Consider the following 19,301-nt stretch of genomic DNA (forward strand, 5'->3'; position numbering starts at 1 on the left):
CACAATTAGCTTCAGGACTGTCAGGCAATTTCCTCCTGCTATAGGATTATGTCAGGGATCTGCTGTCTTACCTCTGCTCCTCATTACAGTTGTGGATACAACCAGAAAGATCTGCAGAAAATTGCATCCTGGACATTACTGTATGCTGAAGATACGCTATTGGCCTTTGAAGATGAGACTGACCTGCAAAGTCAACCCCAAGCCTGAAAGAACCGCCTTGCGAAAATAAAGGGTGTGCCAAAAATAGCCGACACATTTCAAGGCTAAATAAATTTCAGAAAAAGTATGTGACAAGTTTTGTTTCATTCTCATTTGAAAATACATGAAATGCCATTTTAGTTGCAGTAATTGCTTCTTTTTAAAAATATATCTATTAAGTGAATATCATTGTTGTGTACACACTGATGAAGGCATTAACAAAAGCGATCCATCACTAGGCTGATCATTTCTTGTGGAATGGTGTCCACATCATGTCGAATAGTGTGTTTCAGTTGGTCATAGTGTTAGGACAATAATTGTATACCTTCGATCCGAGATAGCCGCAAAGTGAAAAATCTCGACGGTTTAAGTCAGGTGCCCAGGCAGTCCGACTGATGTCACAGCGTAAGGAAGTTAAACGACCGGGGAATACCTCCCTCCCCACTGTCCAGCGAGCAGTGTGGGCTGTTAACCCATGCTGTTGATGTCATACATTGCCCCTATTGTCAATTTCATCCAGTTTGGGCCTTAAGATCTCTTAACATCTCACAATATCGCTCTTTGAGTTCGCAGTCATCGTAACATTGTCTCATTCAAAGTAATGACGGGCCCCAAAAGCCAAAATCTGAAATTGCACACAACACAGTCACTTTAGGGCTACATAAATGTTGTTTGTGTAACTACCGAGGATTGTTCTCCGCCCAGTTTCTGAAATTTTTATTGTTAACAGTGCCACATGTGGGATATGTAGTTGATTGACCAGACACACTGCTGTGTGATTTTCCCAGTCCCAGTCTCTGTCCCTCAGTTCCTGTGCCAGCATCATTTTGCAAGGATCAATTGCAGTTGGAGAATTCTTCATACACTGTGGTCTGAAAGCCCAATTGCAGCAGCACGTTTGCGCGCTGAACAGTTCGGAGGTTGACGAGCGGATGCTATTAACGCTGCTTCTCATTCAGGAGTTCTTGCGGTCTGAGGTCACTCAGATTGTTTTCATTTCAGTGTGAACAGGTACCGTGTTTTGTCGACAGAGTCAAAAAGCTCTGAGTAGTGGTCACCAACTCATTGTTTTAGATGCAACAATGAAAATGCAATACTTGCCAGTCCAGTTTTTTGTGGCAACTGAAAGTGGCCCATTATTTTCTCTCCAATGCTCCCTCGCTGCCTTTATTGCTCCCCACCACCATACTGCATCTACTCACCGAGCCACTACATTCGAAAGTATTGTAAATGTCGTCATCAGGATGTACGCAAAAATGGCACTCACATAGCTGACATCATGTTTACAAAGAAGTAATACTGTAACTGCAATATCATATACTTTCAGATGTGAAAGAAATAAAACTTATTTTATACTACACTATGTGATTCCTGGCTTAAAAGTTCGTGGCGCCTTCCATCTGTAATCCTGGAATTCCATATGGTGTTGGCCCACCCTTAGCCTTGATGACAGCTTCCACTCTCACAGGCATACATTCAATCAGGTGCTGGAAGGTTCTTGGGGAACGGCAGCCCATTCTTCACAGAGTGCTGCACTGAGGAGAGGTATTGTTGTCAGCCGGTGAGACCTGACACGAAGTTGGCGTTCCAAAACATTCCAAAGGTGTTATGAAGGATTCAAGTCAGGACTCTGCGCAGGCCAGTCCATTACAGGGATGTTATTGCAGTGTAACAACTCTGCCGCAGGCCGTGCATTATGAACAGGTGCTCAATCGTGTTGAAAGATGCAGTCACCATCCACAAATTGCTCTTCAACAGTGGGAAGCAAGAAGGTCCTTAAAACATCAATGTAGGCCTGTGCTGTGATAGTGCCACGCAAAACAACAAGGTGTCAAGCTCCCTCCATAAAAAACATGACCACACCATAACACCACCACCTCCGATTTTACTGTTGGCACTACACACGCTGGCAGATGACGATCACTGGGAATTCGCCATACTCGCACCCTGCCATCGGATTTCCACGTTGTGTACCGTGATTTGTCACTCCACGCAACGTTTCTCCAATGTTAACACTCCTTACACCAAGCAAGGTGCCATTGCGAACCTATCAGCGTGATGTGTGGCTTACGAGCAGCCACTCGACCCTGAAATCCAAGTTTTCTCATCTCCCCCCTAACTGTCACAGTACTTGCGGAACTTTATGCAGTTTGGTATTCCTGTGTCGCGGTCCGGATAGATGTCTGCGTTTTACGCATTACGACCCTCTTCAACTGTCGTCAGTCTTTCTAAGTCAACAGATGAGGCTGACCTGTACGCTTTTGTGCCGTACGTGTTCCTTCACGTTTCCACTTGACTGTGACGTCGGAGGGAGTGGACCTAGGGATGTTTAGGAGTGTCGAAATCTTACGTACAGACCTGTGACACAAGTGACGCGCAATCACCTGACCACGTTACCACGTTCGAAGTTCACGAGTTCCGCGTAGCGAAACCTCCACCTCTTTAAAGAATGCAACTCCTGTGTATGAAGCAGCTTGAAACATCTGGTTGCATTGTAAATGAACTACAGTGTTAAATATTTGACATCAAACATGTAAGTGGGGGAAAAACTGTGACTAATTTATAAAACAATTGCATGCTCAATAACATTTAGTGATCAAGTAAGAAATAATTTATTCCATACTAAATCTGATCGAACTACTGCACCTATTAACAGTCTACTGCCTACTGATCCGCATCGGAGATGAGGAGTCACTCGAACAAACGTTAGAAAGGGGCTAGTGTGATTGAGTGGGGAGTCGGATCGTCCGAGGTCGCATTAGCGAGGTTCTACTGTATATTTATTAATAAATCGTGATTCAATTTTTAAAATAACATTTCTATTTATTACGAAACACGGAATTAAAAAGAAAAGAAATTGTCGCTTCTAGAGAGATTCGAACCGACAACTGTCCGATTACCAGATTCTTCCGCTACACTCTCGGCAACCGATGGTTGTGTTAATACGATAACAGCACTAGCAAATAAAGCTTTAAAAAAGGGCCTTGTATTGGCTCAAAAAATTGGTGTCTGAGCTCTGAGCTGCAAATTCTGTAACTATATGTGTGACAAATGTTTGGAGAGGGCAGAGCAATTGGTAATCTCCCTCGTTAACGTCCTCTCGAGACTCCTCGGCCATCGCGGTGCCTTACGTGAGCTCTGTTGGATGCACGGATGCCCACGTCAATGACCCCCAGAGCACAGTGGAACTGCCCCCAGCTCGTCTCCGTCCCACAATACAGGTGTCGAGGCGCCGTTCCTCTGGCAGGTGACGGATTCTTCACACCCTCCCACTGGCATCGTGGCAGGTATCGGGACTGTGCGACACTCTGCCACTGCGCCAATGTCCAGCGCTGACGGTCACGTGCCCATTTCGCTCATATGTGCCGTTGCCGTGGTATCGACATTGCCACGTGCACGGGTTGTCGGCGGCGGAGATCCGTTGCTAGGAATGTTTGCACTGTGTGTTCAGACGCCCTTGTACTCTGTCCGTCATTAAAGTCTGATGTTAGTTCTGCCACAGTTTGCCTGTCCTGTTTTACCGGTATGCCCAGCCTACAGTGTCTGACATCTGTAATGACAGTTGGCCACCTGACTCCACGACATCTGGTTACAGTTTCACCTCAGTTTTGCTACGTGTTGAAGACATGACAAGTTGTGCAGTTTCCAGAATGCTCATGCGAGCCTCCTGGCCCTCACAATCTGCTCTCGATCACACTCAGATTGCACTCCTCCCCCAATATACAAACGGACAGCAGGCTAGCTGACACTAAATGCAAAATGCGTATGTCCGACTGTGTCATTCCCCGCAAAGTGATGCTGCTATTCTGGACGGATTTATATAGTTCGGTGATCGTAATGTTCTGGCTGACCTGTGTGCAGCCTAGATGGACAGTAAAATACCGGGTGATCAAAAAGTCAGCATAAATTTGAAAACTGAATAAATCACGGAATAATGTGGATGGAGAGGTACAAATTGACACACGTGCTTGGAATGACATGGGGTTTTATTAGAACCAAAAAACTACAAAAGTTCAAAAAGTGTCCGCCAGAGGGCGCTTCATCTGGCTTCATCTGATCAGAATAGCAATAATTAGCACAACAAAGTAAGACAGAGCAAAGATGATGTTCTTTACAGGAAATGCTCAATATGTCCACCATCATTCCTCAACAATAGCTGTAGATGAGGAATTACGTTGTGAACAGCACAGTAAAGCATGTCCGGAGTTATGGTGAGGCATTGGCGTCGGATGTTGTCTTTCAGCATCCCTAGAGATGTCGGTCGATCACAATACACTTGCGACTTCAGGTAACCCCAAAGCCTATAATCGCACGGACTGAGGTCTGGGGACCTGGGAGGCCAAGCGTGACAAAAGTGGCGGCTGAGCACACGATCATCACCAAACGATACACATCTGTCGGACATTTTGTCAATTTTTACCTCTCTATCTACATTATTCCGTGGTTTATTAAGTTTTCAAGTTTATACTGACTTTTTGATCACACGGGATGTCTGGCAGTTTAGTTTGCATTAAGAAACAGAAGGTGGCAAAGTATTTGCATTTCATTCAAACTTCCAAGTTTCATGTCGCTTTGTTAATCACAAAAAACATTACAGGGGGTACGGAGTGGCCAACAGTGATCTGTTCGCTTGTTTCCACTTAGCATTTCGATCTTTCTTCACGGATCAGTCTTTCTCGGTTTGCGATGACATATGTGGTTGGTGCAAACTTCTCTGTCGTCACTCGTACAGTATACTTCTGATTATTCGGGTTGATGGCTGGGAGAAGATGGGTGAATAATCAATATTTTTCCAATGTGTATTCTTTGTCAGAAAGATTATCCAAATTGTGTGCATAAGTACTGCATGCCGAAGCATAAGTACTGCATGCCGAAGTTGACATTTTTTCACGTGGCATTTTGAATTTTTCTTGCAGCAGTAATGTCATTGTACTGAAGCTCCATCTGGCCTATATAGTCTAGAAGAATATCAACACATTACAATGGATGATTAGGACACTGTCTTCATCCCTGTTTTCACATTCACTGTCCTTTTGTTTGTTTTGTCGTGAAGCTGTGGTCACAATTTCCGTGTCACTCATGTGAAAGCCGGGTTCACATGTGTGGATCTTCAACCGCTCATTCAACTTTTCTTCATTGAAATAGTCAAAACTTTTTACCCCCATTGCCAGATTCATTAGCTGTGCAGTTGTTATTTCTTCGTCACGGGAACCTTGAAAATCACTTTTTTCTATAGCTCAAAGAATTTTCCGTGATCAAACTAGTTTTGTGTGTGTGTGTGTGTGTGTGTGTGTGTGTGTGTGTGTTGACTTTCTGCCAGGCATCATCATCATACATCCAACGTATGGCATCTGGAATTCTCAGCTTCTTCCAGAACTCCACCAAATCATCCTCATGAACTAGCAGTCTCAGTAGACCAACCTGGTAGCAGCATTGTACCAATGCTGTTGCGGCTTGGTCCATTGTGCGATAAAAACTTAGTTTCTATGAGACCATCATCAGATATGAGATTTCTTTCATTGTGATGTGAAGGGAGTTTTACCAAGCAATAAAACAGCCTTCTGTGGCAATTCTTTCTCTCATAGAATTCATTAAAGTTGGTGGAAACAGCTTTTGAAAATTTCACTATCTATCTATCTATCTATGCTCCTTTTTGGTTGTAATAATGCACAGAGAGATCGTTAGCTGTGATATCCTTGAATGCTCTTTCACTTTGTGGCTTCCAGAAGCACAAGCGGTGGACAAAATTGTAATGGAGTTCTTTAGACAACTTACATCCAGGAGCAGAGCACCCATGGTCTAGGGGTAGTGTCTTTGTTTAGTAATCAAAACGTCCTTGGTCCCAGGTTCAAATCACACCACTGCTTAAATTTTGATTAATAATCAGTATTGGCAGACGAAGACTTCAGGCATTAGAAGTCACCCTCATTCTGCAGCAAAGACATGCAACTTGTATCCACAGGACATGCCTGTAACTGAAAAAGTGTCGTGATGATCTCTCCATTGGCAAAAGATTCCGGAATAGTCCCCCATTCGGATCTCCGGGAGGGGACTGCCAAGGGGGAGGTTACCATGAGAAAAAGATTGAATAATCAACGAAAGGATAACGTTCTACGAGTCGGGGCGTGGAATGTCAGAAGCTTGAACGTGGTAGGGAAACTAGAAAATCTGAAAAGGGAAATGCAAAGGCTCAATCTAGATATAGTAGGGGTCAGTGAAGTGAAGTGGAAGGAAGACAAGGATTTCTGGTCAGTTGAGTATCGGGTATAATCAACAGCAGCAGAAAATGGTATAACAGGTATAGGGTTCGTTATGAATAGTAAGGTAGGGCAGAGGGTGTGTTACTGTGAACAGTTCAGTGACCGGGTTGTTCTAATCAGAATCGACAGCAGACCAACACCGACAACGATAGTTCAAGTATACATGCCGACGTCGCAAGCTGAAGATGAACAGATAGAGAAACTGTATGAGGATATTGAAAGGGTAATGCAGTATGTAAAGGGGGACCAAAATCTAATAGTCATGGGCGACTGGAATGCAGTTGTAGGGGAAGGAGTAGAAGAAAAGGTTACAGGAGAATATGGGCTTGGGACAAGGAATGAAAGAGGGTAAAGACTAACTGAGTTCTGTAACAAGTTTCAGCTAGTAATAGCGAATACCCTGTTCAAGAATCACAAGAGGAGGAGGTATACTTGGAAAAGGCCAGGAGATACGGGAAGATTTCAATTAGATTACATCATGGTCAGACAGAGATTCCGAAATCAGATACTGGATTGTAAGGCGTATCCAGGAGCAGATACAGACTCAGATCACAATATAGTAGTGATGAAGAGTAGGCTGAAGTTCAAGACATTAGTCAGGAAGAATTAATATGCAAAGAAGTGGGATACGGAAGTACTAAGGAATGTTGGGATACGCTTGAAGTTCTCTAAGGCCATAGATACAGCAATAAGGAATAGCTCAGTAGGCAGTACCGTTGAAGAAGAATGGACATCCCTAAAAAGGGCCATCACAAAACTTGGAAAGGAAAACGTAAGCATAAAGAAGGTAATTATGAAGAAACCATGGGTAACAGAAGAAATACTTCAGTTGATCGATGAAAGGAGGAAGTACAAAGATGTTCTGGGAAACTCAGGAATACAGAAATACAAATTGCTAAAAAATGAAATAAATAGGAATTGCAGGGAAGCTAAGGTGGAATGGCTCCCTGAAAAATGTGAAGAAATGATTGTCGAAAGGACAGACTCACAATACAGGAAAATCAAAACAACCTTCGGTGACATTAAAAGCAAGGGTGGTAACATTAAGAGTGCAAAGGGAATTCCAATGTTAAATGCAGAGCAGAGATCAGATAGGTGGAAAGAATACATTGAAAGCCTATATGAGGCTTTGTCTGATGAGATAGAAGAAGAAACAGGAGTTGATTTAGAAGCGATATGGGATCCAGTATTAGAATCAGAATTTAAAAGAGCTTTTGAAGACTTAAGCTCAAATAAGGCAGAAGGGATAAATAACATTCCATCAGAATTTCTAAAATAATTGGTGGAAGTGGCAACAAAATGACTATTCATGTTGGTGTGTAAAATGTATGAGTCTGGCAGCATACCATCTGATTTTCAGAAAAATATCATCCACACAATTCCGAAGACTGCGAGACTGACAAGTGCGAGAATTATTGCACAATCATCTTAACAGCTCATGCATTCAAGTTGATGACAAGAATAATGTACAGAACAATGGGAAAGAAAATTGAGGATGCACTAGATGACGTTCAGTTTGGCTTTAGAAAAGGTAAAGGCACCAGAGAGGCAATTCTGACGTTGTGTTCGATAATGGAAGCAAGACTAAAGAAAAATCAAGACACATTCACAGGATTAGTGGACCTGGAAAAACTGTTCGACAATGTAAAATGGTGCAAGATGTTCGAAATTCTGAGAAAAATACGAGTGAGCTATGGGGAGAGATGGGTAATATAAAATATGTACAGGAGCCAAGACGGAATAATAAGAGTGGATGACCAAGAACGAAGTGCTCGGACTAAAAAGGTTGTAAGACAGGGATATAGTCTTTTGCCCCTACTAGTCAATCTGTACATTGAAGAAGCAATGATGGAAACAAAAGAAAGGTTTGGGAGTGGAATTAGAATTCAAGGCGAAAGTATATCAGTGATATGATTTGCTGACGACAATGCTTTCCTGAGAGAAAGTGAAGAAGAATTATATGATCTGCTGAATGGAATGAACAATCTAATGAGTACAGAATGTGGGTTGAGAGTAAATCAAAGAAAGATGAAAGTAATGAGAAGTAGCAGAAATGAGAAAAGAGAGAAACCATCATGTTTGATGGTCACAATGCAGATGTTGTTGTTGTTGTTGTACTAGGCTGGGCTACAAGTTGTTGTTGTTGTTGTGGTCTTCAGTCCTGAGGCTGGTTCGATGCAGCTCTCCATGCTACTTACTCTATCCTGTGCAAGCTTCTTCATCTCCCAGTACCTACTGCAACCTACATCCTTCTGAATCTGCCTGGTGTATTCATCTCTTGGTCTCCCTCTACGATTTTTACCCTCCACGCTTCCCTCCAATGCTAAATTGGTGATCCCTTGATGCCTCGAAACATGTCCTACCAATCGATCCCTTCTTCTAGTCAAGTCGTGCCACAAACTTCTCTTCTCCCCAATCCTACTCAATACCTTCTCATTAGTTATGTGATCTACCCATCTAATCTTCAGCATTCTTCTGTAGCACCACATTTCGGAAGCTTCTATTCTCTTCTTGTCCAAACTATTTATTGCCCATGTTTCACTTCCATACATGGCTACACTCCATACAAATACTTTCAGAAACGACTTCCTGACACTTAAATCTACATCTATACTCCGCAAGCCACCTGACGGTGTGTGGCCGAGGGTACCCTGAGTACCTCTATCGGTTCTCCCTTCTATTCCAGTCTCGTATGTTAACAAATTTCTCTTCTTCAGAAATGCTTTCCTTGCCAATACCACTCTACATTTTATATCCTCTGTACTTCGACCATCATCAGTTATTTTGCTCCCCAAATAGCAAAACTCCTTTACTACTTTAAGTGTCTCATTTCCTAATCTAATACCCTCAGCATCTCCTGACTTAATTCGACTACATTCCATTATCCTCGTTTTGCTTTTGTTGATGTTCATCTTATATCCCCCTTTCAAGACGCTATCCATTCTGTTCAACTGCTCTTCCAAGTCCTTTGCTGTCTCTGAAAGAATTACAATGTCATCGGCGAACCAAAAAGTTTTTATTTCTTCTCCATGGATTTTAATACCTACTCCGAATTTTTCTTTTGTTTTCTTCAATGCTTGCTCAATATACAGATTGAATAACATCGGGGAGAGGCTACAACCCTGTCTCACTCCTTTCCCAACCACTGCTTCCCTTTCATGCCCCTCAACTCTTATAACTGCCATTTGGTTTTTGTACAAATTGTAAATAGTTATTCGTTCCCTGTATTTTACCCCTGCCACCTTCACAATCTGTAAGAGAGTTTTCCAGTCAACATTGTCAAAAGCTTTCTCTAAGTCTACAAATGCTAGAAACGTAGGTTTGCCTTTCCTTAATCTAGCTTCTGAAATAAGTCATAAGGTCAGTATTGCGTCACGTGTTCCAACATTTCTATGGAATCCAAACTAATCTTCCCCGAGGTCGGCTTCTACTAGTTTTTCCATTCGTCTGTAAAGAATTCATGTTAGTATTTTGCAGCCGTGACTTTTTAAACTGATGGTTCGGTAATTTTCACATCTGTCAACACCTGCTTTCTTTGGGATTGGAATTATTATATTCTTCTCGAAGTCTGAGGGTATTTCGCCTGTCTCATACATCTTGCTCACGTGGGGGTCGTTTATACACACTCCCTCGACGGATTGTCCGACGAGGAAATTGAACACTAACTGTCTGACCAGGGCGTAACGGCTGTTCATAGAGTCGTGAAAAGGGTTGACACGAACATCATTCCAACCCGCACTGTCTTCTTGACATTTGACAAAGTTCAACTCCCATCGAAAATCAAAGCAGGCTATGAGATAATTTCCGTTCGCCCTTACGTCCCGAACCCTATGCGTTGCTATCGGTGTCAGCGGTTCAATCACACCAGCCAGTCCTGTTCCAATCTGGCCAAATGTGTTACGTGTGGCAAGGATGCCCATGAGGGTGCTTGTCCACCTCCATCCCCTCGTTGCATCAACTGTATGGGTGACCACGCTGCTTCCTCTAGAGATTGCCCCATTTTTAAGGACGAAAAGCTCATTCAGGAAGTCAGAGTGAAGGAAAAGGTGCCGACCTTTGCTGCTTGAAAATTATTCGCCAGTCGAAAGCCCACTGTGCCTCAGACAGGAAACTACAGTACTGTCCTTGCCTCTCCTCAGACTACAAAGGAGTCGGCCACGCAGACTTGTGACCTCACCTTTAGTGCCACGGTCGTCAGATCGGCCAGTGCAAAGATCGCCCATTCAACCTCCCCACTTTCGCCTGCTCACTCTATGGCCCACCCTTCATCGGGTTCTGCTAAATCTCGAGCCCAAAAGTCAGACACCAAGATTTCCAAAAAAGAGCATACTCGTGACAATTTTTTTACATACCCCAACTTCACAACCATCGGTTCCTCCTTCATCTAAACATCATGTTTCCAAGAAGGCTAATAAGAAACCCAGTTCTTCTCCTTCTCCGCCAAGGCGTGTCTCATCTACAACACCACCTGGTGGTAACCACCTTCGGCCGTCTTCTGTGTCGCCGAGGTGCACTGCTGGCGGCCGATCATCTGGCCGATCGCTGGTGGCAGGAGCTGCTCCAGAACAACCTATGGATCAGGATCTTCTGCCTTCGGCTGAATGCGGTTCCATGCTGTCGGTCACAAGCTCTGAGTAGTCGTTGAGTTGACGGCAGCCTTGGTTACATTCCTCCATTTTGTGTTCACTCTATGTCCATTATCCACTGGAATATCTGCGGCATTCGAGCCAACCGGGATGAATTGTCGATCCTCTTTCGATCCTACTCGCCAGTCATCTTCTGTCTTCAGGAAACAAAGCTGTGTCCCCACGACCACTTTGTTCTCCCCCATTTTCAGTCTGTCCGATTTGATCTCCCCTCTGTTGAAGGCACTCCAGCACATGGAGGACTCATCATTCTTCTCCATGATACTCTCCATTATCACCCAATTCCCTTAAACACTTCCTTCCAAGCTGTTGCTGTCCGTCTTTCCCTTTCTGGATACACCTTCTCTCTTTGTACTGTATACATTCCATTGTCCACACCAACGGCACGAGCTGATCTCCTTCATCTTCTTGGTGAGCTTCCACCCCCCTATTTGCTGGTTGTGGACTTCAATGCCTGCCACCCGCTTTGGGGATCTCCACATCCTTGTCCGCGTGGCTCACGTTTGCTAGACGTCTTCCACCAAGCGGATCTTGTTTGCCTCAACACTTGGGACCGTACTTTTTTGTCTGCCTCCACGACAAATTTCTCTCATTTGGACCTTTCGGTCGGTACTGTTCCACTAGCGCGGCACTTCGAATGGTTCGCCCTTGATGATACACACTCAAGTGACCACTTTCCATGTGTCCTTAGACTGCAGCCTCAACTGCTATATATGCACCCGCGATGCTGGAAGTTTGCCCAAGCCGATTGGACACTTTTTTCTTCTCTAGTGACATTCGATGACAGTCACTTTCCTAGCGTCGACGATGAGGTCACACATATTACAGACGTTATTCTTACAGCTGCGGAACGTTCAATACCACGCACCTCCGAATTGCCCCAGCGCCCCCCAGTTCCTTGGTGGAACGAGGCGTGCCGTGACGCAATACGTGAGCGGCGACGTGCTCTTCGCGTTTTCCGCCACCGTCCTACTTTGTCGAACTGTATCCGCTATAAGCAGTTCCGTGCACGATGCCGTCACGTCCTCCGCAATAGCAAGAAGGCAAGTTGGAAATTCTTTATTAGGTCATTTAACACCTTCACTCCCTCCTCGGAAGTTTGGAGTCGGCTTCGACGGTTATCAGGCGCGCCTAGTTTCTCCCCGGTCTCTGGGCTCACTGTCGCGCATGATACGTTAGTGGACCCCGTCGCAATTTCTAACTCATTGGGTCAACACTTTGCTGAAATTTCGAGCTCTTCGAATTACCCGCCAGCCTTTCTGCCGAAGAAACGTGCAGCGGAAGTGCAACCTCTTGCTTTCTCCTCTCAAAATCGCAAAAGCTATAATACTGTTTTCTCCATGCGGGAACTCCAACATGCACTCTCTCCTTCTCGCTCCTCCGCCCCAGGACCGGATGGTATCCACATCCAAATGTTGCTGCATTTATCAACCCATAGTCTGCGTTACCTCCTTCGCCTTTATAATCGAATTTGGACCGACAGTACTTTTCGCAGACGATGGCGGAAAGCTATCGTCGTTCCTGTTCCGAAACCTGGAAAGGACAAACATCTCCCCTCTAGCTATAGCCCCATTTCTCTCACGAGTAGTGTATGTGAGGTTTTGGAGCGTATGGTGAATTGTCGTTTAGCTTGGTGGCTGGAGTCCCGCAGTCTTTTTAACACCTGCCCAATGCGGTTTTCGAAAGCATTGTTTTGCAGTTGACCATCATGTTGCTCTCTCCACTTATATCATGAACAATTTTCTCCAGAAACGCCAAACAGTAGCAATATTTTTTGATCTGGAGAGAGCATACGATACCTGCTGGAGGACAGGCATCCTCCGCACACTGTTCTCTTGGGGCTTTCGAGTTCGGCTGCCCCTTTTTCTTCGCAAATTTATGGCAGAGCGCACATTTAGAGTGCGGGTGAACACTACTCTCTCCTGTACTCTCTCCCAAGAAAATGGGGTACCCCAGGACTCCGTGCTAAGTGTTGTACTGTTTGCCATTGCCATAAATCCAGTTATGGACTTTCTCCTTCCAAATGTCTTGGGCTCCCTCTTTGTGGACGATTTTGCGATCTACTACAGCTCAACGGACCAGCCTTCTTGAACGAAGTCTTCAAGGATGTCTCGATCGCCTCCACTCTTGGAGCATCGTAACAGGCTTCCGCTTTTCTCCCAGTAAGACCGTTTGTGTTAATTTTTGGTGTCGTATGGAGTTTCTTCCACCTTCCTTACATCTAGGGCCTGTCAACCTTCCGTTTTCAGACGTCGCTAAATTCTTGGGTCTTATGTTTGACAGAAAACTGTGCTGGTCCTCCCACGTTTCCAATCTTTCGGCTCGCTGTCTGCGATCCCTCAACACCCTCCGTGTCCTGAATGGTACCTCCTGGGGAGCGGACCGAGTGGTCCTTCTCTGCCTCCATCGCGCCTTAGTGCGCTCGAAATTGGACTATGGAAGCATAGTTTTCTCCTCTGCTCGGCAGTCTATTCTTCGGCGTCTCGACTATCCACCACCGTGGATTACGTTCAGTGTCTCTTTTTACACCAGCCCTGTGGAAAGCCTTTATGCTGAACCTCCGCTGTCCAATCGGCGAGCAGTCCTTCTGAGTCGTTATGCTAGCCATCTGTACTCCATGCCTGCTAATCCGGCCCGTGACATTTTTTTCGATGCCTCCTTGGATTTAGGGTATGCAGGCTGCCTTTCCTCCCTACTACCACCAGGAGTCCGCTTCCGTCAACTGCTCCATTCTCTTTCCTTCTGCTTTCCTAAAACCTTCTTGACAACCTGGGGTACAGCACTGCCTTGGCTCCGTCCCCGGACCTGCCTGCTCCGTGACCTTTGTCAGTTTCCCAAGGATGGTACCCCTTCACTTGTTTATCGTCGGGCATTTGCTGCTCTATGTGCACAAATGAAGGAAGCCACATTTATTTACACTGATGGCTCGAAAACATCGTTAGGTGTAGGGAGTGCCTATATTGTTGGCGACACCCCAAATCGATTTCGGCTTCCCGACCAGTGTTCGGTTGATACTGTGGAGCTTTACACTGTTCTCCAGGCTGTCCAATACATCCGTCACCATTACGGATACAGTATGTTATCTGTTCAGATTCTCTCAGCTCTCTCCTCAAGTCTCCAAGCTCTCTACCCTGTCTACCCTCTGGTCCACCGGATTCAGGACTGCCTACGCTTGCTCCACTTGGGGGGCGTCTCTGTGGCGTTCCTCTGGATCCCAGGACACGTTGGTATCTGTGGAAATGAGGCGGCCGATATAGTGGCCAAGGCTGCAGTCTCTCCAGCTATTCGCACGATTCCCTTCGCCGATCTACGGAGTGTTTTATGTTGTCGTGTTACTCTTTTATGGCACGCACATTGGTCGACACTTTCCAATAATAAATTGCGGGACGTGAAAGCTCTTCCCTGTGCTTGGACCTCTTCCTCCCACACGCGGCTTCGGGAGGAGGTAATTTGAACTAGACTCCGGTCAGGGCACTGTTTTTTTAGCCATCGACATCTTTTAAGTGGTGATCCTCCCCCACTCTGTCCCCACTGCTCTCAGCTGTGAACGGTAAGACACCTTTTACTTGAGTGCCTCTATTTTACTCCGTTACCCGTCCATCTACAGCTGTCGCCTGATATATCTTCCATTTTAGCAGATGACATGCACTCAGCCGATCGTGTTCTCGAGTTTATTACTGCCATTGAGATGACGTCAGTCATTTGAAACACTTTTTGGGGACAACCAACCCCCCTTCTATAGTGGTTTTTTAAGCTTTCCTTCTATTTTTAGTTTCTCCAGTTTTTTGAGTTTCGTTCCCATTTCTGCCTTTTCCTAAGTCACAGACTGGGCGCTAATGACCGTAGCAGTTTCGGGCCCTAAAACCATCACACACACAAAAAAAAAAAAAAAATAATCTTGCTCACCAGATGGTAGAGTTTTGTCATGACTGGCTCTCCCAAAGCTGTCAGTAGTTCTAATGGAATGTCATCTACTCCCGGGGCCTTGTTTCGACTCAGGTCTTTCAGTGCTCTGTCAAACTCTTCATGCTGTATCGTATCTCCTATTTCATCTTCGTCTACATTTCCATAATATAGCCCTCAAGTACATCGCCCTTGTATAGACCCTCTATATACTCCTTCCATCTTTCTGCTTTCCCTTCTTTGCTTAGAACTGGGTTTCCATCTGAGCTCTCGATATTCATGCAAGTGGTTCTGTTTTCTCCAAAGGTCTCTTTAATTTTCCTGTAGGCAGTATCTATCTTACCCCTAGTGAGATAAGCCTCTACGGCCTTACATTTGTCCTCTAGCCATCCCTGCTTAGCCATTTTGCACTTCCTGTCGATCTCATTTTTGAGACGTTTGTATTCATTTACTGCATTTTTATATTTTCTCCTTTCATCAGTTAAATGCAATATTTCTTCTGTTACCCAAGGATTTCTACTAGCCCTCATCTTTTTACCTACTTGATCCTCTGCTGCCTTCACTGCTTCATCCCTCAAAGCTACCCATCCTTCTTCTACTGTATTTCTTTCCCCCATTACTGTCAATTGTTCCCTTATGCTCTCCCTGAAACTCTGTAAAACCTCTGGTTCTTTCAGTTTATCCAGGTCCCATCTCCTTAAATTCCCACCTTTTTGCATTTTCTTCAGTTTTAATCTACAGTTCATAACCAATAGATTGTGGTCAGAGTCCACATCTGCCCCTGGAAATGTCTTACAATTTAAAACCTAGTTCCTAAATCTCTGTATCACCATTATATAATCTGAAGCCTGTCAGTATCTCCCGGCTTCTTCCATGTATACAACCTTCTTTCATGAAAGATGTAGATGAAGTTAAGGAATTCTGATACGTAGCAGTAAAATAACCAGTGACGGACGGAATAAGGAGGACATCAAAAGCAGACTAGCAATTGCAAAAAGGGCATTCCTGGCCAAGAGAAGTCTATCACATATCGGCCTTAATTTGAGGAAGAAATTTCTGATAATGTACGTCTGGAGTACAGCATTGTATGGCAGTGAAACATGGGCTATGGGTAAACCGGAACAGAAGAGCATGGAAGCATTTGAGATGTAGTGCTACAGACAAATGTGGAAAATTAGGTGGACTGATAAGGTAAGGAATGAGGAGGTTCTGCGCATAATCAGAGAGGAAAGGCACATGTGGAAAACACTTATAAGGAGGAGGGAAAGAATGGAAGGACATCTGTTAAGGCATCATGGAGTGACTTCCATGGTACTAGAGGGAGCTGTAGAAGGCAAAAACTGTAGAGGAGATTGGAATATATCCAGCAAATAATTGAAGATGTAGGTTGCAAGTGCTACTCTGAGATGGAGAGGTTGGCACAGGAGAGGAATTCATGGTGGGCCACATCAAACCAGTCAGAAGACCGATGACAACAACAAAAAATCCAGGAGTATAAACTTCGCTCTTAAAAGCAAGAATTCTGGTTTGTAGGCATTTCCAATACAGATCAGTTTTGTCTGTACTGTAAATTGTCTTCCTCTACAAATTCCTGAACCTCTTGCCAGGAGTAGTCAGGTGGCGCAACATTTGAACTAATCCACTCTCCTTGTCCAAAAGTTATATGAAACTGATTAGCCATCCAAATGAGACATTAAGTTCTCTGTCAAAGCCTAGTACGCTATGGAAAAATTTAACTTTTTCGACATTTATTGTGCCCAAAAGCAAAGATACCTTTTCCTCATTTTTGGTTAAACCACTGCAAAAGAGCAGCACCTAATTTATCAAATGTAGGTCTCATTGTACATTTTCTTGCAGATGGTCAACAACTAGAATCACATTTCCTACAAAATCTTATATTTTTTTCCTTATTCTTTTTAATGACCCAGTACCATAGTCAGCACCGAGTTTTCTGACAATTTCCCCCTTCTCACGTCTTTCAATTAATTCTAATTTTTTTTCCAATGTCAACACATTTATATAGCTTCTCAGTCATCTCTTTAGTATGTTTTGTTGACATACACCGACTAACATAACAAAACTGAGTGTTTTCAATTTACACGGAACAGCCTGGCTAACAGCAATAGAAACAGTATTCTGTTGTCACACACCAGTTGGTTAAAGTAAACAATCGAAAAGGCACTTATGGTCACATGGGAGGTTTTTTGTTGCTGTTTGCTGGATAAAAATATTGCTACTTTTTTGCAGGGATAAGCTGCACATGAATAATTGGAAATCTCTATACGTCTTTTCTCAGATGTTCCAGAGGAGCAAAAAGATGACTTCCTAGATATAACAGTGGATTCTTGTCCAAATTTTCATAGCCAAATGAAGAGTGAGAAATGGAGAAATAGAGTATCTAATTGACAAGTGTGTGGTCTAGCTAGCCAAAAAACTATTTAATTGCTTGAAAGTAATCTGGATAATTAAGAAAAACTTAGTGATTGGAGGAAAAGTCAAAATGTTTCACTAACAGGCGCTGCTAGCTATGTGATTGAAGTGTCAAAAAATATGAAAGCACAGCATAAATTCTCTTGATCTGTATACTCTCAGGAGTTGTTATAGTAGTAGTAATACTAATAATAATAACATACCAAACAATATTTAAATATATTATATTTCATGCTTTTTGAACAAAACTTCAAAATAAAAATAAAAATTCTGTCTTAAAGCAAGAAATAAAATAGGCTACAGAAACATTTGATGCGCCTTTGTACGATGCTCGAAATTGTGTATAGCAAATGAGAATCCTAGAATTTTAATGAGTACTAGAGGATATTCACCTGGTGTATTTTCACTCATTGGTGTTCTTATATCAAAAATTTATTAGCATCATGGCTTCTGTACATTATTTTGAACATTATTCTAAGTCATGTCTAATATTTCTCTAGTCTATTTTACTTAGTATGTTTGCCAAATCATTTCAGGAAGCATTTGAACATTTTTACCAACTTTTTTTTAATTCCGTTACTAATTAACCTTGAATTTGAGTACCTCCAATTTTCCATGCAAGTTTCTGCCTCGTCTTTTCTCTTCTTCCTTAAAGCCTCTAACTTGATCGTTACCAATAATTCAATGTTACTCCAACTCTTTCCTTTCACTGTTCTTCAAACCTTTGGTCAAATTACACACTGTGTTTCCTTTTAGGAAAGGACTGTTTCATGTATCCTACCATCCTTTCCTCCTGATGAAGCAATGTTTGTTTCAATCCTGGCGAGTTTGTGATGATTTTTAACTACTAATCCATCACATTTTGTGTAACTGTCAACATAGTTACAGTTTCCTGTTTGCTGCTTTTGTCTTTGACATAAATGTTTAATTATTGTAGGCACAGCAGTTTTCCAAATTGTGAACATGCTTGTTCTGTGTTGCTACTGTTGGGAGCTGCACAATTGATGTACTCCTCCGAACAGTTGCACATCTCAGGTGCTCCTTTGCCAAGGACTATAAATTTAGAACTGATATTTTGTTACAGGGAGCGATACTTCAGTAGTTGAGTGGAAGAGCGAGGCAGCTAACAATGAAGTATTTCTCAACTGGAGGACCCTAGAAATTGGAGCAGTTACATATTCCGCAAAGGGAAATTGCGGGTGTTGATTTATTAACAGTTTCTGGTGCTGGTAATAGCTTTGTGTCTGCTACCTGTGTGCATTTCCTAACGTGCTCCGCAATAAAATGCCTTGTAACCCCTTAGCTAAAAAAATCTCTCTCTCTCTCTCTCTCTCTCTCTCTCTCTCTCTCTCTCTCACACACACACACACACACACACACACAGCTGTAGAAATGACCATCAAACTTGATAACTGGTGCTGATTAATTAAAACCAAATGACATTTTGTGTCTGGGCATTTACATCGAGTTGACAGTGGATTTGTGTCAATGTTCTAATGTGCATGCTCCTATTCCATTCTTTACAGTCAGTCTTCAACATTTGCTGACCATGAAACAATGTATGTCAGGATTTAACATTTAACCTACACGCATACAGATGGGATTATGTAGGCCATTAAGCGAATTTTGAAATAAGTTTTGAGGCCGGTGGTTTTAACATTGAGTGCCAGTATCGTCACCTTAGCGTTTGATACAAAACTTGCTGTGCATGCGTGATACTTGGTTTAATATACTACCAGTGGTCATTTTTCGTTCTCAAAATTAAAACACACTATCCTGAAGCCTTGTAAGAACATTACTGTTTCCAACTATTGCTGTGACAGAGGTAGAAAATGCTTTAACAGGGCATTTGGAATCTTAATTT

At 43.4% G+C, this 19,301-nt stretch overlaps 1 protein-coding gene across 4 annotated transcripts in view; it reads left to right on the top strand.

Moving 5' to 3' along the window:
- Nucleotides 1–19,004, top strand: part of LOC124553721 (protein brambleberry-like) — a 200,722-nt gene extending 181,718 nt beyond the window's left edge. For all 4 annotated transcript variants that reach the window (XM_047127637.1, XM_047127638.1, XM_047127636.1 and 1 more), the window contains exon 13: nt 18,522–19,004. The gene's annotated coding sequence lies outside the window, so the exon portion shown is untranslated. The remainder of the gene's footprint in view (nt 1–18,521) is intronic.
- Nucleotides 19,005–19,301: the final 297 nt, after the last annotated feature.

This window comes from Schistocerca americana, chromosome 11 (genome assembly GCF_021461395.2).
Source record: "Schistocerca americana isolate TAMUIC-IGC-003095 chromosome 11, iqSchAmer2.1, whole genome shotgun sequence".
In the NCBI taxonomy this organism is placed as follows: domain Eukaryota; kingdom Metazoa; phylum Arthropoda; class Insecta; order Orthoptera; family Acrididae; genus Schistocerca; species Schistocerca americana.